This window comes from Panthera tigris, chromosome D3 (assembly GCF_018350195.1).
Source record: "Panthera tigris isolate Pti1 chromosome D3, P.tigris_Pti1_mat1.1, whole genome shotgun sequence".
NCBI lineage: Eukaryota > Metazoa > Chordata > Mammalia > Carnivora > Felidae > Panthera > Panthera tigris.
Window position 1 is genome coordinate 34,710,466 of NC_056671.1, and position 21,539 is coordinate 34,732,004.

The window sequence follows — 21,539 nt, forward strand, 5'->3', positions numbered from 1 at the left end:
AATTTTGCTTAATTATATAAAGGTCTCATCTCAGTGCTTTCCCTGTTAAATAATTCTTTAAAGCTGATTAGGATAGAGGTCTATTATATACTGGAAATGGAACACATGCATTTATATCCACTCCCTCCGAAACCCTTGTCAAATGGTTTAAGGAATAAAAGGTACAAATTCACAAGGTCAAACAAATCTGGAGACGAGACAACACCAGACAAGTGACGTCAACCAAAAGCACGTGGCCAAGTGGTCACTGCGAAAGAAGCAGCTGGAGCCCTCAGGGCCACCAGGGAGGAGAGCCACTGAGAAGCAAGACAATTCATGCCACAGAATCCCTGAAGGAATCAGGAACTGGAGGACAAGGCTGACAACAGCATCAGCTGGAAGGCTGCACAAAAACATACCCTTGGTGCCCCTGGCCACAAAACCAGAGGCCAGACCCTCCTGAACTCCAGGAGGAGGTGGGAGCTGGGTCTCCAGGAAATCTGTATCAGACAGGGCTGGGCTTGGGAGCTTGCGACCCCCGTTGCCCTTTGTGAGCCCAGACAGAAGAGGTGAGGAGTCCCCTCCGGGTAAGAGGAACATCCTACAGATCCTGATACTTGGAGCCACCCAACTAAAAGCCATGTTGCACCAGTCTACAAACCCCAGTGCAAACAGACCTTTCAGCGCACATTTTAATCTTTTAAAAATAAACGCTCAGCTAAGAAAGACCAGATGTTTACACCCACACAAAAAAAGAGCAGGATACTATTTCAGAAGATTATTCAGAGAGTAAGACTGACCTTAGAGATTAACAATACAACGGTAGAAGTGGAAATTTCAAAGGAAGAGGTATAAGGTAAAATCCGAGATTGCCCAGAAAGTAGAACATACTAGAACAAAGCAACTGGCTTCAGCTGCAGGTCACTGCTCTTCTGAGAGGGGTGGCAAGGCACAAAGACGCCAGATTCACAGACTATTGACACAGAGAAGGCCTCCTCAACACGTTGCTTATCTGAAAGATCATGGGGACATTTTGAGATCTATAAGTGAACGGGAAACAAGACATAGCCCAAGAAGAACAAATAGCGGTATGGTTCTCCTCTATTAAAGGTGTAGATTTGAAAGCCTAAAGATCCAGGAGGAAATGCTGAAACTTGGGAAAACGTGCTTTTCCTTACACTGTGATGTGAAGTGAGACCTGAAATACCAGATGGAAAGCTGAGTTATTTTATTCCTCACCCCCCGTGCTTAGGGGACAATTCCAGCCAACATAGAGCAAGAGGGGCCCCAGCTCGTGACACTCATCAGAAGATCACTGTCCCAAAGGTGTCCTATCCCAGTGAGAGTGGCCTTCACTGGTTATGAGCCATACTGAAAAAAAGCCCCAAAGCCGCTTATCTGCAGCACGTACAGCGATGCGCAGAGTTCAGAGAGGTGGCGACAGAATTAAAACATCAGCTCCTCGGATTCCAGATCAATATGCCGCTGCTATTTCTGAGCTGAGCCTTCCGCATGGATTCCGGCTAACATGCCTCACAGTTCCCCAAAACCCACAACTCCACTCAGTTGTTTTCATCTCCGTTGCTTTTAACCACCCTCTGCCCCACCCCCCTGCCCCATGGAGGAGGGGATCTTGCAGTCCCTTCGGCCCATGCAACCCCAGAGAAACTGAAAAGCCAGGGGCGGTGCTGCCCTGCCCTTGAAGAGAAGGAAAACGCGCGCTCTCACGCTCTCACGAGGCGAACGAACTGCTCTCTGCAAACAGCCGGGTAGACGGCTACCGCTGACCACGCTGATCTGTATTTTTACATATTTTATGTCCCCAAGCTCACGGTCGGAACTCCTCCACCCCCCAGAGACAGGTCTCGGGTTTATTATCTTACAAGGAATGCCAAAGGATTCATCTCTGCCGTCTGTGCACCCCACCCATGGTGGGGAGGCAGATTGACGCGAGCGCCTGTCCCCTCCCTCTCTAGCATCTCTCGATCACAGTGTAGGAATCCTCTTTCTCCGGCTCTTCGCTGGTCCTCCCACAGCCGGGAGAGGTGCCTGGCGGAGGGGGTACCCGCACACACAGGTGCGCAGGACTGCTCTGCCCCGGGCTCAGGAGACAAATCCGCCCCTCCCGAGTTTTGCCCCGATTAGGCCTTCTTTGGTGTCTTTTTGGCTTACACCCAAGCTCACCCTGCTTCCAAGCTGAGAAAAACCACCCCTTTGGAATACCTCCAGTTTACGCTGGCCCCCAGAGGCCCCACCCCCTGTAACCACTGTGGCACTTATTCTCTGTGACTGGCCCTCGGCCTAGAGAGCTTTGGCGAGACTGTGCATGTCACAGTGAGGACTCTGCTCTAGAAAGCCCGTTTTGGGTGTCGACTCTTTCACTTTACCCAAGGGCCCTGCTCAAAACAACCAGCTCCAGATCCCCAACAGCCCACATGATCCTGCAAGGCGAACCCTCAAAATGCCCTTGAGGATGAAAAAACTCAAAAGCCATCTGGAAATGATTCCTTTCAACTCATCCTCTTCTACTGATAACTCGGGCTTAAAATACCAGCTTTTCTGAAGAGTTAAAGCAGCAAGTCTGCTCAAATTCAGATTGAATAGTTCATTTTCCAGCCAGACACACTCAGCGTTTCTTTTCTTTTTACAAACTCACTCTCAAAATTTCCCTCGACAGGAAAAGAAATAAAAGGACAAAAGGATAGGCAAGGTTTTAGTCGGTCTCAGAAAAGGCGGTGTTCTTACAAAGAACTGCTTCAAGTAATCTTCTGTGGCCAGTGGCTTTGTGACGCTCCAGAAGCGGCCAGCTGTTCCCCAGCTGGCCACCAGGGGAAGGCCCTGCTCCAGGTTTGCTGAGGGAGCCTGCCGGCAGGGAGACAGGGCCGTGTCATGAATCACTGGGCTTTGGGAGTTCCTTTTCCTGCAGGAACCTCGCTGGCACGGTGACACACAACCGCAAGAGGAAAACGCCAGTGAGTCATGACTGTCGCATGGGATAACATAAAGGTTTAAAGCAGGAAAAGCGGAAAGCATACCAGGGGAAGAAGGGCATCTGAAGAGAGAGAGGATGAGAGAGGGGGACCACGGCTGCCCACCATTCTCCAAAGCCTACTTTATTTTTAGTGGACTTACACGGACGGAAGGAAACTCATCTCTGCCGATATTTTTCCATTTCGTAAGACTATGAGACTAGCATAGTCCATCTTGTCCAGTCTCTTAGGTTTGCAAAAGAGGAAGCTGTGTGACTTCCTCAGAGTCATACAGCTGGCTGGTCGAGTCAGAGCCTAATTTTCTGAGCTCCAGTGAAATCCCCCTGAGGCTCTTACCAGGTTCAAATCAACCTCCCTGACAAATTAAGTTTCTTCCCCACAAAGTCCATTTTCTAGAACTCGCAAGGAGGACTTGTATTACTGCCTTTCACGGTAGCATCGGGTGTCCCCCAAATAAACCACCTGGAGCTTTTACCTGTAATAAAAGGCGGACATACCACCAGCTACTGAAGAAGCACTAGAATAAAACCAGTCCTGATTCCACAAACCAGGAATAAGGTTTAGTAGAATCCTCCCTTGGGGGTAATCAGTGTTTTGTTGTGCTCTCATTTGTGTGGTTGATATCAGACACAGGCTGAGTCCTAGCGATGGGTTCCATCTTCTTAAAAGGGAAATGCATCTCTTAAAAGATATTTTCTGGGGCAAGGGGCGCCTGGGTGGCTCGGTCGGTTAAGCGTCCGACTTCGGCTCAGGTCATGATCTCACGGTCCGTGGGTTCGAGCCCCGCGTCGGGCTCTGTGCTGACAGCTCAGAGCCTGGAGCCTGTTTCAGATTCTGTGTCTCCCTCTCTCTGTGACCCTCCCCCGTTCATGCTCTGTCTCTCTCTGTCTCAAAAATAAATAAACGTTAAAAAAAAAAATTTTTTTTTAAAAAAGATATTTTCTGGGGCTAATAATGTAATCCCCTGAGAACCACCACTTACTCTAACATGACAGTCTTTGCTGTTCGAACTGTCACATTTATTAATCACACGTAAATCTGTAGTTATGAAATCACCAACCACAAACTTGCAGCTGCTATCATGTAAAACACGAGGCATCCATTTGCTTCACTCCCGGACTATTGCAACAGGCTTCAAGGAAGCATTCCTACGTCTCCAGAAAAAGAAGGGAGGGTCGGAGGCAACGTTAGCACCACCGCTAATCCTGCTCTAATGTAAGACATCACTAATCAGTTGAGGACATGTTATTTTATTGAACCTGAAAAAGGCCTCCAAATCTCTTCAGCCCAGCTCTGCAGGCAATCCGTAGGACTCAAACAAGGTGTGTTTCCAGAACAAATGGCCATCCCCTACCGTTGCCCTTCTCTTCCCAACAGTCAACATGCTCCTACATTCTCCTCCTCTCCAAACTCACTAAGCACTGTCCTGTGGGTGTTTTAGATGTCTTTACAAGTTGGAAGGGGTTTTTTTTTTTTTGGAAATTAAGAAGGAACGCACACTGGTGACAGCATTATAAGCCAACATGCCTTCTGTGGAAAGGAAATGAGAGACAATACCAAGAATCACAGACCCAGGAATTCGATTCCTAAGAAGATAGTTAAAAGAAGAAAAAAATAAATAAACACAAAAATTTCACTGAAGTATTATTTATAAAAATCAGAAATGGCCCAAAAAACACACTGTAAGTTAAATAACTTGTGGTATAGACAGTAATCTCTTAAGCTTTAATTTCACACCTACCAAAATGTCAAAGGGGCAGAATACGATTTGTCCATAATGTGAACTCTGGAAATGATCCTTTCAGCACCTGTCTCTAGGGTTTAGAGAGAACCCACATGGCAAGGGTTTTTTTGCATTTATTTATTTGTTTTATTCAGTCACCCATTTATTTAAGTGTTCGGCCTTTGAGCCTTGCACACTTCTAAAAAATCCTGAGTGTCTTACACGTTGATAGGGAGCTAAGTTAGGATTTTAGGAGGACCGTGGAGGCCAGCCAGATTTGATGCATGGAGAGAAACAAAATGAAGAGAGAGGCACAGGGAGAACCGTGGGATGGTAAATGGCTTGACCTTTTGACCCCAAAGGTAAGCGAGGTCAAAAGCATCGTAGAGACCGACCCAGGGGAGCAAAGGTCTCTTCAGGGACACCGGACACACCTCCCTGAGCGCCTGAGATGGCCTTGTGGAGACAAACCACAGGCAGAGGCAGAGAGTAGCCACTTGTGATCTGGGGTAGCGTTATGTGCTTATTACTTCCACTTTGGGGCAGATGGGGGAGGAAGTGTGTGTTGCCGACACTGAAGACAGGAGGTCATGGAGGAGAGAACGTCCATTTCCTGCGACTGTAGGGCGCCCGGCCCACGGCCTCACCAGCACGCCCCGTGTCAGCCGGTCAGGTCCCCACTATCCCGGCCAGGGCTCCCCGATGGCACCACCTGTCCTTCCCATGGCCCAAAACCCCAGATCCACCCAGAACAGAGAACAGGAGCTGACACAAAGGAATACACCCCTGTCAAGCATATCCCAACCCGCGCAACTCCACAGTCTGCACCTAATTCCAAAGAAACCCCACGGAAAGGCCATACAAATTCCATACGAACCCACCAAGTTTGTTTTTTTTTTAAAGCTTTGGCTAAGGCGGAAAGGATACACACCCCCATTCCACTCCTCTGCGTGTCAGAAGTTTATGTCAGAGCAACCTGCAGAAGACCCCAATCACACACACCCCTTACAGTAGAGGTCACTGCTTCTGTGGAACCTGAATTGGCCAGCCTAAGGACTCAAGCCCAAAACACTGCACATCACCCCCGGAGCATCCTGTAAGCTCCCTGGAGATCTCCCGTGCATCCCTTCAGTTCTGTCCCTACGACGCCAGTTCTGTCCCTACAACACTCTTTCCACGACGCCAGTTCTGTCCCTACAACACTCTTTCCACGGGAGAACTGAAGTACTTTGTTCCTGGATGACATTTAAAGCTTTATCGGGATTACAGATTTAATGGGCCTGTTTGCCCCGGAGCCCTAAATCTCTTTGGCACTGAAAACAAAAGGGTTCAATATTTGTAAATCACAGTAATCACTACCAAAAAAAAAAAAAAAAAAAGTGCCATAAAAGCAAAAACAAACAAATAAATAAAATAAAAATCATTAGACTCAAGTCTATAATATGCTTGTTTTATTACCACACATTCTACAAGATGTCCTTTGGTGATGTGAGACCTCTGTCCAAGCAGAGTAAATCTCAGCCTTTATGCTACGTTCTAAGAAACATGTGAATTAGCAATGCAAGAAAATTCAACTACAGGCATTCCACCGTATTTAGGAAAGAATACCATACAATTATTTGATGAAAATACAATACAAATTAAAAGCCCCTAAGCATTCCCACAAATAACTTTGCCGTACCTTCGGTCACAGTTATTTTGAAACATGTCAGTGATTTGTGTTACAACAAACATCTCGAAATCCATTTACAAAGAGAACCTAATTACATGTATGACAAAAGGAAATCTTTCATATTGAAAGAGGTCGGTTCTGTCCTGAGTCTGAGAGTCACTAAACTATCTTCTCTACCTACCTCATGGGGACAAAAATGCTTATGGACATAATGTTAAGCATGTAAATAGCGCTAAGTGAATTTATGCATTTAGATCAATGCCCCGTGGGCACTAATGAACCTAGCTTGGAAATGTCCACAGTTTTCTAGATGTATACGAGAATAATGGAAAGTATACATACAGAGAATAAGATGTCATGGCTTGGGATACAAAAAGTGACCAGAAGAGATGTTAAAAATATCCTCTTAGATAACAGAAAGAAATAAGCAGGAATGAGGAGCATGAAACCCACAAGAAGGAGATAATGAGATGGTTCAATAGGGAACAGAGACACGCATATTCACTTACTCTATCTCCCCGGGTCCTCACAACAGCCCTTTGTAAAGCAGAGGACAGATGGCATTGTCCACACTTCTCATGTAAGGAAACCATGGTCTAAAAGGTTAGGGGTGGGGCACCTGGGTGTTAAGTGCCCGACTCCTGGTTTTGGTTCAGGTCATGATCTCACAGTTTGTGAGCTCCAGCCCCAAGTCGGGCTCTGCGCCGACAGTGTGGAGTCTGCTTGGGATTCTCTCTCTCTCCCTCTGTCTCTCCCCCTCCCCTGCTCGTGCTGTCTTATCTCTCAAAATAAATAAATAAATTTTTAAGAAATAGAATACTAGGGGCGCCTGGGTGGCTCAGTCGGTTGGGCATCTGACTTCAGCTCAGGTCACGATCTCGCGGTCCGTGAGTTCGAGCCCCGCGTCAGGCTCTGGGCTGATGGCTCAGAGCCTGGAGCCTGCTTCCGATTCTGTGTCTCCCTCTCTCTTTGCCCCTCCCCCGTTCATGCTCTGTTTCTCTCTGTCTCAAAAATAAATAAACGTTAAAAAAAAATTAAAAAAAAAATAGAATACTAAAAGGTTAGGGGAATTGCCTGCAGTCCTACGACTAGTAAAAGCATCATCAAGGTTCAGACACCCCTTCCCCACTTCCAAGGCTGTATTCGCTGACCAAACCATGTCTCTCCAGAAGCCGTGCGTCCATCAGTCTATTCACTGCCTGTGTAGTCAGCAATATGCCAGGATGGGAGATGGAAAGATCAAGCCCAACTCCTACAGCCAGGACACTCACATTCAGGCTTAAACTTTACAACGGAATCAAAGACAGGAGGTTAGAGTGACCAGACCAAGGTCATTGTCCAGGCCACCCCCAATACATGACTGATGACTGATGGCTACGTTCCAAGACTGTATTTGCTGGCTAGTCATTTGGAAGTCAGACAGCATTCTTCCGTGGAAGTAATGCTGCAAATAAATAAAGATTACTACCCAAACTCGCCGCTGAACTCTACACGGCGGAAGAAACCGTTGTCTGTTTATATCTATAGGATAACTTATTGTTTCCACAGGAAAACTTACTCTAATTTCAAACTGGGGATTTCAGACAGTGGCAAGTAGACACCCAGGCTTTCAGTGCAAGCAGAATGCCCTGGGAGACTAAGGAGATCTTGTTGAACAAATGGTCTAGTGGATTTGGACGCCAGCAATACTCCCTAGAGCACAAATCTTTCATAGGAGCAGGAGTGAGCAAAATAGTAATATGGGCAATAAGAAAAGCTGACATTTACTGAGCACATAGAGAGTTCCAGGCACCAAGCTAGGCATTTCATATGGAAGGTATCGGCTCAAGTATTGCTTCCACTCTACTATATCTCTGCTATCCTTCTGGGATTCCAGTTGTGCCTATACTAAACTTTTTCACCTTATCATACATATCTCTTACATTCTTTTCTTTTCTTTCCCATCTTTTTGTCGGAGTTTCAGTTTGGAGATCTTCTGATCTAATTTCTAGTTCTTTCTACAGATGCAGTTAACATGGTGGTGATCCCATTAATCGCTTTCCCAATATCGATTACTGTATTTTTTTTTTAAGTAGTCTTCATACCCAGGAGCCCAACATGAGGCTTGAACTCATGACCCTGAGCTCAAGACCCAAGCTGAGGTCAAGAGTCAGACACTTAACCGACTGAGCCACCAAGGAGCCCCAGTTATATTTTTTTCTTTCGTAAAATTTTCCTTTTTATAAAGTTTTCAATTCCTTGCTCGAAATCATGACTTTAATTTCCTTGAACATATTAAACATATTTATATTTTACATATTTTAAAGTCCATGTCTGACAATTCTATAATCTACATCCTCTGTGGTCGGTTTCTACTGTCTGTGGAAAGGTTAAACTGCCTTGTCTCTTCATATCTCTGGTCACGTTTGATTAAGTCTTAGCATCCTCATTGCAGAGGAGGAAATCACAGCAATTTGTCCGAGGACATAGGTGTCAAGGCTAAGACTCCATCCCAGATCTTCTGTGACTCTTAGATAAGTGTCTAAATAGAAGAGATGGCCATGTTTCTGGGACATCATACACTCCAAAGAAACTAATGCTAGTGTGAAATTATTTATAATATTTAAAAATATTGTCCTCTTCCCACTTTTTTTTTAAGTTTATTTATTTACTTAGAAAGAGAGAGAGAGAATGGGGGAGGGGCAGAGAGAGAGAGAGAGAGAGGGAGAGAATCCCAAGCAGGCTCCATGCTATCAGCACAGAACCCAACTCTGGGCTCAGTCTCACCACTGTGAGATCATGACCCAAGCCAAAAATCAAGCATCAGACACTTAACCAATTGAGCCAACCAAATGATTTGAGACGTGGCAGATCCGGTGGGCTCTGAAGTTTAGAAATCGGTCAGGCATGGGTGCTCTGGCCCCAACAGTAGAGTGTCTTCTTGGCCCTGCTGGTGTAAGAGGAATGTTCTAGAAGTTCCAGGGAAGCCAGAGTCAGTGACGCACTGGGAGTGAGGAAAGATGAGCACCAGAGGCTCCATCCCTCTCCTCCCCCGGCTCTTAAAGAAATCTTCTCAGGGGCGCCTGGGTGGCTCAGTCAGTTGAGCATCCGACTTCGGCTCAGGTCACGATCTCTCTGTCCGTGAGTTCAAGCCCCACGTCGGGCTCTGGGCTGATGGCTCAGAGCCTGGAGCCTGCTTCCAATTCTGTGTCTCCCTCTCTCTCTGCCCCTCCCCCGTTCATGCTCTGTCTCTCTCTGTCCCAAAAATAAATAAACGTTAAAAAAATTTTTTTTTAAATAAAAAAAATTAAAAAAAAGAAATCCTCTCAGATCACCACCTCTCCTCTCGCCTTACTTTACAGATAAGTGAATGAGGGAAAAGAAGAAGGAAGACAATTTTTAAAAGGGGAAGGGCAAGTTCCATAGCTCCTTCACTTCCGTTATTCTTACAACAGCCCCCGCTGCTTCTTGGCATTTTTGAGAGAGCAGTTTGTCCCAATGTACAAACTCTGTGCAGCTAAGCAGAAATTTCAGTTTATCTAATGAGTGTTAGAAGGTGTGATCTTAACTGTTTGAAAAAAAAAATTAACACTTTTTTTTTTTTTTTTTTTTACTTATATCATACTTCCTGCCAAAGGAACTAACTGTCCTCTGGCCACCTTTCCTTCCTCACAAGCAACATATGTGTGGGCTCTCAGTTGGGCAAGATGGGTCACTCAACAAATGACAGAGACATAGGCTTCCCTCCTCCCAGGGAGAAAATCCACTCATTTCATAAAATATCTAGCCTTGCATCCCGCCAGAAACCAGCGAGGGAGCCCGGAGGACCTGTAGAACTGTGCCCAGATCCCTGACCCACAAAACCGTGAGACAATTAAGTGCATGTTGTCTTAAGCTGTCAGATTCTGGTGCAACTTGTTACACAGCAATGGATAACTAATAGAGATGTAGCAGACAATGTGTATTAAGCACTGACTCTGAAAAAATTTTATTTAACCGTTCATGCAGCAACCCTAATGAAGTAGAGTTAGGCCTACTTTGCAGAGCAGGAAATGAAAGTTAAGGGCAGATCAGGAGTATGAGAAGTTGGCCCCCAAGGGATGATGATGGCAGAGCTGTGTGGGACTCACGAGGCTCTGCCCCAAGAGCAGTGATTCTGAGTACTCCTCCAGGAACCTGCTCTCAGGGCCACGAGAAAGGAAAAATATTACATTACTTAAACTGACAAAACCTGTTTTAGAGTGATTTAAGCACTGAGGATAACCCCAAAGTCAGCCAATGAAGTTATGGTGGACACAGGGCTACAATGTAAAGCAATAATTCAATCTCAAGGGTAAACCTCTGGGGGAAAGATCACAGCATGCAAGATCAGAGAGCAGAGAACTGGGGGCTTCAGAATTTGCTTTTAAGATCTCATTAGAGACATTTCACAGTTGTTTTGAGTAACCACTCACACAGCTCCCTGTGAAGGGTTGCCTCATTTTATTAAGCATCTTTTCATCTCATTAGAAACCTTCTCCTTCATTTGGTATCACTTCCACCTAGTGAGTCAACAGGGAATCCAACACCAGTGGGAGGAGGCAGAGACTGTTTCAGTTCCTCTCCTCCTCCTCCTCCACCCACACACCCTTACTTGGTCCTTAGGAGCCATGACAAGACATTGCGGGGGAAGCATAGGAATGTTCTCCCACCCAGCAGATGGACCATGGCCTGGATGGTTCATGCTCTGTGGGAAGCCCGAGGGAGGAAGGACACATCCGGGAGCTCATTTCCCCACCTCTGTGCTTTAGATAATCTGCACCTTAGGTTGATGCTTCCCCTTTCTAACCACCGCCTCCCCCTTCTAGCCAGGGGGCCTCAGACACAGACACAGTCCTAATAACAGACACGTCAACACATCAAAGCCACAACACCCAAAGACCATCATCTCCACTCCTGTCACCCTTCTATAGAATGATTCATGGGTGTCAGCCACCTGGCATCCTCAAAATCACACGTTACCTTTGTGGGTAGGTAAGGTTCTCTGGTGAGAAGGTCCCTCATCAGATTCTCACTGTCACTTATGACCTAAATATTTGTAAGATCTGCTGAATCCATATGCCCTCTGACTCCCTTCCCTTCTGAATACTGAGCAACAGGCTAGCCACCACCCACCCCCCCCCCCCCCGCCAATCTCTGAACGTCTGTGTTTAAGGCAACACTGAGGCCAACCCCTAGAAAGGACAAAGTTACCACTGCCGGTTTATCTCTAATCCACACACTGCTTGACCTCAAAGATTATGAGTTCTGCTTAATCTTCTCCTGCCCCACTTCCTGTCCCCATCTACCAAGGCTATCTGGCAAACTCTGAAGATGTTAGAAGTTACACGACCTGAGGTCCTGCCCTCTGTACTGCACTTTCAGAGTGAGGGCCTAGTAGCAGGGGGTCATCTGGCCACACCCACAGGGGGACGGGTGAATCATCAATACCCACACATGCTCGCATGCATAATGCTTGCACGCACAGCTCAGAACTTGGAATCGGGAAGGCCAGCCACTTATCCCCGTATGACACTGGGAAGGGAAGAAATGGTGACTGCTGATCAGTCCCAGCAAGGTCATATGTCCCAACCCCCACGGAACTTCTGTACCAGTGAAGAACAGACAAATAAACTGGACAGTGTCATATGCCGTGATAAGTGCCATGACGGGGAAACAAAAGGACATCGAACCCACATTTGAGAGATCAGGGAAGGCTTTGTGGAGGCAGGGACATTAAATCTGAAACCAAAAGGAGGCATTAGCCAGGCAAGGTAGGGAATAGGACCGGAAAACAGAGGAAGGGAGGTGGGGGAGCTGGATTCTAGCAACAGGAACAGAGCATGGGGAGAAAACAGTCTGTCCAAGAATTCAATTTAGTGGACGTTTGAGGTTTTTTTCTTCTGGGAGGCAAAGATCCAACAGCCCCCCAAGAATATACGGATGGAGGGCCCGGGGACTGGCAGATGCCCTTTCTGCCCCTCCTCTGGCCTCTCCTGTTGATCCACTGGCTTAAAGAAGCTCTCCAATCCAGGGGCTCTATCTCCCTACTTCTGCTATTCTCACACATTTCCCTGTAGCGGATGCGAAGCACCTGTGTGCCTGTGACACGCGCACCATACACCCGCAGGTGTGCATACGTGCACATGCATACAGATGCACGACACACACGCACAGCTGCCTACATGCACACCCATGCACGCGTGTGTACACACCCCCACAGGCTCGGCGACCCTGGCTTGCCGTGCACCATCCTGGATTACCCTAATGTCAACCTGGCTTAAAGCAGGGACAACATCTCCCAGGATCCCTTTCTCCCTAAGGTTCTGGGTTAGAAATGAGCAAAAAGGGAATCTGCAGGAAGTCAAGATTGCTGTTATACACTCCCGAAGGTTTCAGCACACAGGTAGAAAGAGGTTCCCGGCAGAGCCCCCTTCTGTACCCGCCTTTGTCCCAACCACAGCCTCAGCAGCTGTCCACAGACAGCTGCCACCCCACCCCGCTGCGGGCCACTTGCTGTTGGCCATGTCGGCTTCTCAGAGCTTCCGCAAGAGCCCCCATGCAACCACCACGCTGGCGATTCTCTGGCTCGAGGGGTTTCCTCTGACTTTCAAGCTCCTTCTTCCAGACCTCCCCTCACCGCACTGCCCACATTCATATCAAGGGCAACAAAGTGCAATAAATCCTGTCCCGTAGTAGCTCCCCTTTCCTGAAGGAATGCTGATACACTCACCAGGAAGAAGCACCTGCAAACAAAGGAGCAGGAGAATGCAAAGGGATGTTCTGCAGGCTAGAGAGAGAGGTAAGCCCGGCAGGAGTCAGGTCAGGATGATTTAACAACCAGAGCATCATTCACTCTAGACAGAGCCCAGAACATCCACAGGCCAAGGGCGCGGTCTTAACCCTGTTAAGGAGTCTGGAAGTTGGCCGAGGAAAGTGGGAACCAATGAAATCCACCCTGTTGTGGCACTTTAAGAGGATCAGAAGGAAACCAAAGGAAGAAAGAAAGGCCATTTAGGAGGCTGCTCTTTCACTGGCTGCATTTTTATTGAGCACCTACCGTGTGCCAGTATTATCCACAAGTGACGGTGGCCAAAGTCGATCATGTCAGTGCTAAGACTCTCCAGGAGCTCAGCCTGTACTCTCTGCTCGATTCTGCAGGGCAGACAAAAGGAACAGTTCCTACATCCCGACTGTAATAAATGTGAAAAGTTAGCATCCTCAGACAACTCACTCACGTGAACTAACACTCAAGGCCTCGCAGGTCACCAAGCCGAAACCCGGGGTAATATAACTACCCGTAGCGAGCCCTTAATCAAGATACTCGCTGACAGCGACTGTGATTTCGTCAAACAGGGCACACGCACACTTGCAGGCTGCAGAAAGAGCAAGCCGGGGACGCGACAGTCTGCTCACAACTTCCCCATCCTCCTCACCCTAGCACGGTTCCAATTAAATGACGGTGTTGACCTATGATGTATTAGGAATCTTCCCACACTTAGGAAGGCCAGCTAGATCAAGGGCTAGACTCATGATCACAAGAGCATCAGGAAAGGCATTTGCAAGAAAGGAAGGGAATGTGTCCGAGGAAGGGGAGTTGGCCTCCAGAATGTGAACAGAAACATCCCCCCGTCACCATCATGCTAGCCTGACTTCCTCATGGTTTAGGATTCCGGCTTAGTGTCCACCGGTGCTTCCACAAGTGATTAAAAGACTACAAAATACAAATAAAAGCAATGAATTACTACCACCCTCACTTTCAATCTATGCACCTTGGAAATAAATGCTAAAATATTATACTTATTAGCTTAACAACGAGTCCAGGAGGGGCGCTGGGGTGGCTCGGTCGGTTAAACATCCGGTTCTCGATTTCGGCCGAGGTCATGATTTCAGGGTTCGTGAGATCGAACCCCGTGTCAGGCTCTGCACTGATAGCATGAAGCCTGCTTGGGATTCTCTCTCTCCTCTCTCTCTCGGCCCCTCCCCTGCTCACACTCTGTCTCTCTAAATAAAATTTAAAAAAAAAAAAAAAAAAAAAAAAATATATATATATATATATATAAACATTTTTTTAAAAATGTGACCAGGAAACACAAAATTGCCTACATCACAGCTCCCTGAAGAATCCTGTCCACACTGCAGCCTCCAGGCAGAGGTCAGCAGAAACCCCCACCCCACCACCGCTGCCGAAAATTCCAAGATCAAAGATGAGACACTTTTGCTCTTTCATCCTCCAAAGGAGAGAAAACAAGTGTGTCTGCAGATAAAAACAGACTCAGATGTGAACAAATTTCCCAGGAACAACCTGAACAGGTGTTGTGTTGACAGTAAACAGTAAAGCCATGGAAATATACTCTCTGAATGAAACATGCTCTCCTATATAGCATCCTCAACTGCTCCTCACTCAAAGACCAGCTGAAGGTCAAGAAGAAAGCAAGTGACTGCAGGTCTGCTCTTCACTGCCGCGCTGGACATTAACTTGTGGAGTCAACCTCACGCCCTCAATGCTCTGGTGCAACCCTCGTCTGAACAAACACCTGCGACCCCTCCAGCACGGCAAACTTATCTAAAACCTTGCCAGAGAATAAGTTCCCACAGACAGAGGTCAAGATCAAGGGCACTGCAGTGAACCTGCCCTAAAAAGCAACTGCACGTGTCCAGGTAAGTTGAAACTGCAACACAAAGGATGACCAAGGGAAAACTGAATGGAAGACAGTTAAAGACATCAAGGCGAAAACGGAGCTTCTGAGCGTCCAAGTTCCAAATCACAACACCGATGAGCTTTTAATCATACTAATCATGTTATTCATCACGACGGTGATGACAGTTGACATTTTGTCAAGCTAGACTCTGTGTTGTTACCTTGCATCAGCTCATTTAATCTTCAACCCAGATCTATGAGAGACTATTATCATGCTTCACAGTTGGGAAAACAGACTTAGGGAGGTTCAGCAATTGAATGGGTCTGTGCTCAGAGGCCCGAGCTCTTGATCTCCATCCCATACCCTACTACCCGGTGACGAACACCGTCTGGGCTCCCAGTTCTGTGACAAGTCCTGGAGATGCAAACAAGTTTGATGATGCACTTCTCTCCCACCTGCTAAGCACACCCTGCGTGTCTAAGCCATAAGTGCCACTGTGTTAGGCACTGGAGATTCAATAGAATATCTCTTGTCCCAGAAGTACACGGGTTACAAACCTGGGAACAAGGAACAGAGCCGGACTTCAAGGCCTTAACGGCCCAGAGAGGTGGACTTTTGTCTTGAATTCACCCTCATGACACAGACAGGCAAGTAGCCACGCACCATACTCGCGAACAATCTCTCGCCCACCCTGGGGTGTGACTGCTCAGATCCAGTGGTGAGTTCCTTGGCACCCTACAAGTCCCCTCAAGCATGTTGTGTGAGAATATGCCCTTCCTGAAAAGTCCATGAGAAACTAACACAGTGGCCCGTCTTTACCTTAACCTATGTTCTAAAAGCTCTGTGGCTTATAGAGCAGACTCACATTATTGTGTCTGACCTTCATAGTGACTCTGAGGTATCATTATTCCCATTTTATGGATGGAGAACTTGAGGCCCAGTGCAATTCACAGTCACACAGGAATGGGGTAAGGCCAATCCCAGGCCTCCATCTCCTGGTTCTTTCTTTCCCCATCACTAAACCATCTTCAGGCCACATCTGAGTCCTAAGACCTTATAGAATCTCAGTATGTGGGACCTTCAAACACTGGGGAGGAAAATGTCCAGAGCTACAAAATCTCAAAGTGAAGTAACAGGCAGTTTGTAACTTGTAAATGAACACCTTTGGTTAACTTTGGTATTAAAAAAATAATTGAATGCAAATAAGAACAGACAACTTGGTAATCCCACATGCTGGCCAACTTTCCACTCAACGAAGATGTACAGGTATCAGTGCACATTTGAACTTCATGTACCGACACTGAAATTCCACTTGTGGGTGCCTCGAGATCTGTGGAGATAGATCTCTTTAAGAAGTCCGTTTTTGAGAGGAAAGAAAATGTGTAGTTTATATTTCTCAAGATAGAAACGGTCCCTTGTAAGAATCACTGAATATTCCCAGAGATATGGTGGGGGGAAAAACCCAGTATGTAGTATCACCATTCCATAAAGTAAGAGTCTCCAAACTGCTTTGATTGCACATCCCTAGCCACAAAAGACGACTGCGTACATCCTCTAATATGTGTATATTTACTTACAACCTGTATACATGTGCTACTGTACTAAGATAGTATACAACATATAAAACATATGCAGAAACTGCAGTTTTAAAAGAACGGCGTATCAGTCAGTTCTCAAAACCCAGAAATCTACTGGATGCTCAAGCTGGTGAGCTGCCCCCTCCCCATCACCAGATTCCACATTTCTGTTCATCAAAAAAGGCTCGCTGGTGCCGCAAAGAGACTTCTACTACAAGCAAGCACTTGGGAAGGGACCCTCAGTGTGTCCTTCCACACACAGACAAAGGTCTCAGGAGCTAGACCTGTGTCACGTGAGCTGGAAGCTGAGGGCAGCCATCTTTACACTCCCTCTGACGGAAGAAGGAAGGAAGCAGCCCAAAGACACAAGCCCCAGGGCTGCTAGTGACCCCAGGACGTTCCCTATCATCTTGAGGCCCCGCTGCATTCCTGCCTTTAGGTTCCATGAGACACCCTGTATCTTTTTTAAGTTGGACCTTCGTATAAACTGTCCCATGTGAAGCTTGACATGCCCCCCCCCACCCCCTAAAGGAAACATCTCTAAGGACTTTCTAGATATGCCCTGGTCACATTACACCATCACCACTCTCCTCTCCATTCGACCCCTTCACTGCCCTGTCACAGCATCACACAATTGCTTTTTTATACGCATTAGTGAAGTCAGTTTCTGACATAAGTATTATTTCATCACGTCCAAACCATAGCTTAATAATGTGCTGCTCTACCACTGTGGTTGGAGAACAATACATCAGAATAGCAAGTTCTCCCACCTAGAAAAAGTCGACGTGCAGCGCCTGGAAAAGATCTCCACAGCCTGATGTCCAGGCCTTGCCAACAGCAAAGTCCGTCTGCCTCTGGCCAAAGCATCAGGAGCCCTCACTTGGCCACATGTTACACTCAAGCATATTTCATCCACGCTGCGGGCCACAGGCATGACTGCTACGCATGCACGAAGAATCTAAGTTACAGAAAGCTATGCGCATCCTCTAATTTGCCAGCGAATGTTCGCTTCTGTATTCTAGCTTTACAACAATACAACTGATTGACTTTATTTTGACAAGGAAAGGAAAGGGAAGGGAAGGGAAGGGAAGGGAAGGGAAGGGAAGGGAAGGGAAGGGAAGGAAAGGAAAGGAAAGGAAAGCAAAGGAAAGCAAAGGAAAGCAAAGGAAAGCAAAGGAAAGCAAAGGAAAGGAAAGGAAAGGAAAGGAAAGGAAAGGAAAGGAAAGGAAAGGAAAGGATGCCTAGCTGGCTCAGTTGGAAGACTGTGTGACTCTTGATTTCAGGGTCGTGACTTCAAGCCCCACAATGGGTGCAGAGATTACTTAAATAATTAAAAAAGAGAAAAGAAACTTGAAAGAAAAGTAAATGTGCAAGGAAAGACAATGAGGTAGGAAAGACAGGAGTAAAATCATTATTCTGGTGTCAACTTGGACCCTTTGTTCATGTTTTGAATCTGGGGACCAACGATACTCTGTCCCCACTTCCCGCACCGGATTCTATCTCAACCAGGCAGGAAGATTACAGCTCGACTGAGGCAACCAGACCAAAAGTTTACAGATAGTAATTTGGTCAGATGAGCCAAAGGAAGTATGTTTCTGCACTTAGTGGTTTGGACCACTTTGGAGATCGAGAAAGATATTACAGACCTTCTCTGAACTCTGAGCACAAACTTCTGCTCCTCCACGACTTAACCATATGATCACAGCAGCTAATTTCAAACTCTGGCTTCCTACCCATAAATCTGGTGCCTTGCCCAGTGGCACAAAACAGACTCTCCCAAGTGTCTGATGCATATGAAAACATGCCGGCAAATCTGCTTAGAGTCCCTATTTCGTGTGCCTGCCCTCTCCGAGAAAAGACCAGTACATTGTAGAACGAGTCCCCAGAGCCCTGGCGTATGCCAAGCCTGCATTTTCACCACACAACAGGATCCCTTCCTGTTAAATGGATCGAAACAGCAAACTGTATCTGCAGCGGCCAGGAACACAGGGTCAGCCGGGACACACGGACGGCAGGAGCATCCTGCCATTTTGCTGACCGAAGGAAAAACGTTTAGGAGCCTTGAGTTTTCTGTTACCTTCTTTCTTGATTCTTGACACGCACCGGCTGGCTGCTTGGGCTCCTGCAACGCTGTACCAACAGGCTGGCGGACATCACCACGCTATCTGTTTTATTCTTTCTCCACGAAAGCCAAAACCTAAATCCCCAGTACACAATTGCTCTTGACGACGCGTATCTCCGAAATAGCCCTCATCTGTTAATATGCCGCAAATTCACAAAGCATCCCAACCCCCACCCTCTGACCTGTTCCAAGTCACGCCTGTTTGTTAGCTGAGCCGGAGCTCAGTTTGGGGAGACGCAATGACCTCATATAAAGGAAAAAGAAGAAAGAAGCGGCCAACAGCCCACTAGCCCAAGGGTCAAAGGACCCAGTCAAGGTGCTGCAGGTGAGGCAGAGACCAAATACAGTGTGTTTCATACGGCATCCCACAAGAACAACTAGGCCCCTACAGGTGAGAATAATGGTCGCCAAAGATTTCTTTTCGGGGGCACCTGAGCGGCTCAGTCAGTTGAGCATCCGACTTCGGCTCAGGTCATGATCTCATGGTTCATAGGTTCGAGCCCCGCATTGGGCTCTGCGCTGACAGCTCAGAGCCTGGAAGCTGCTTTGGAGTCTGTATGTCTCTCTCTCTCTACCCCTCCCCTCCTCGCTCTCTCTCTCTCTCTCTCTCTCTCTCAAAAATAAATAACATTAAAAAAGATTTTCAAAGATTTCTTTTTGTATGCACACCAAGCTATAAAAATTAGAGACACTCTCTTTTCTGGGCCAAGATATCAAGGGTTGGTAGCCATTCTGGGGAAAAAGTTTGCAAATCTTAATGATAATTGTTTTACTCTTCTTGGTTATTTGCTCGATCTCTTAAGAGGAGAAAAACAACAATAAAACACAGACCCCAAGAGGTCACAGGCTGGAGCGTAAGATGCACTGTACACGTTTTAGGGAACAAACACTTTGGCAAAATGAAAACAGAAAACAACAATCAAGGAGAAGAATGTATGGATGCTGTAAATAATGGTAAACCCCAGCTCCCCCATGCGCTGTGAAGGGAAGCCGACTGTTGTCATGGTCAGAGCAGAAGTTTGGGATCAGACATGAGGAATTTAAATTTCTTGCTGAGTCTCTCCAGGCTTCAGCTCCCCCGTCTGTAAAATCAGTAGTAAGGCCTCTCTCTCAGAGGATTTTTGTGAAGATTAAATGAGGTAATATATCTACAGCACTTAGAACAGAGCTGGCACATTGCAAATGTTCAATAAATGCTAACCATTATCATGATGATTAGGCAGCCATTTAGAAAAATGACGTATATCAGTAGTGCTTGTATGTATGAAAAGAGCTCCAAGATACGCTGTTTGAAAAAAAAAAAAAAAAAGCCAGAACAGATTGTTGGCTGGATCGAAGGTGGGGAAAGTAAGGGAAGGTGGTCAAAAGGTAGAAAATTCCTGTTATAAAATAAATAAATCCTGGAGATGTAATGCACAGCATGGTGACTAAAGTTACCAATACTTTACTGTATATTTGTAAATTGTGAATAGAGTGGATCTTAGAAGTTCAAACCACAAGAAAAAAAATTGTAACTATGTACGGCGATGGATGTTAACTACCCTTACTGTGGTGGTCATTTTGCAATATATACATATATCGAATCATTATGTTATACTCCTAAAATTAATACATTGTTAGATATGAATTATATCTCAGAAAAATAGAAAAAAAGTCATATGTGAGTCTGTAATGACTTCTTTCTTTCCTTCTTGAGAGAGAGAGAGAGCATGAGCAGGGTAGGGGCACAGGGAGGGGGAGAGAGAGAGAGAGAGAGAGAGAGAGAGAGAGAGAGAGAATCTCAAGCAGGCGTCACACTCAGCACAGAGCCCAATGCGGGGCTCGATCCCAAGTCCCTGGTATCATGACCTGAGCCGAAATCAAGAGTCGGGTCACTCAACTGACAGAGCCACCCAGGCACCCTTTTCTTTATTTCTATTTAAATCCATGTGTGTAAGCACAAACACACAAGCATGAAACATTGCTTTAAAAAAAAAAATCACAAGAACATATTAACAGTGATTGTCCAAGGTAGAGAAGACTTCCCTTTTCATTCTGTAACTTCCTGTATCACTTGAATTTTGTAATCCTACAGAAAGTATTCCTTGTGTTTCTTTCGCACAGGAACAGATGTGACCTGGGTGGAGGGATTAGGGTATATAGTTTGTATTCTTCCTTAAATCTCTCTAAACATATATAACATTTTACACTAACATTTCTCCCGACACTTGTGGTTCCCTTCCCGCCACCTTCCCATGATCAAAAGTTTAAATGAATCATCACCTAAATCACAGATCCTTAACTCTGTGAGATATGTCATGAGTAATGTGTAACAAAGCTGGGAGGTGGAATTATAGGAAACTCACTGCAAATTGCACATAACCCTGGGAACCCCTGGGAGTGTGCTTCCTGTATCAATGCCATTGGCCATAGGTGTTCTATGTGGTTTTGGTGGGAAAACACTAATACTGCTGATCTAAACTTAAACCCTCTTCCTCCTAGGTAATGCCTCGCATTTAAATGATATCAAATGTGTAAATCATCTAAACTTGGGTTTTTTTGTGGTAGTTGTTGTTGAGATGCAACCTGCATAACACATAATTAGCTATTTTAAAGCCAACAATTCAGGGGCGCCTGGGTGGCTCAGCTGGTTGAGCATCTGACTTCGACTCAGGTCATGATCTCGCAGTTCGTGGGTTCGAGTGCAGAGCTGTGTGCTGACAGCTCAGAGCCTGGAGCCTGCTTCGGATTCTGTGTCTCCCTCTCTCTCTCTGCCCCTCCCCCTCTCCCACTCTGTCTGTCTCTCTCTCTCTCTCTCTCCCTCTCTCTCTCTCTCTCTCAAAAATAAATAAACATAA

General features: G+C 46.3%; 1 protein-coding gene across 1 annotated transcript in view; it reads right to left on the reverse strand.

Moving 5' to 3' along the window:
• RAB31 (RAB31, member RAS oncogene family) overlaps nucleotides 1-21,539 on the reverse strand; it is a 129,063-nt gene that overhangs the window by 74,403 nt on the left and 33,121 nt on the right. The window lies entirely within an intron of this gene.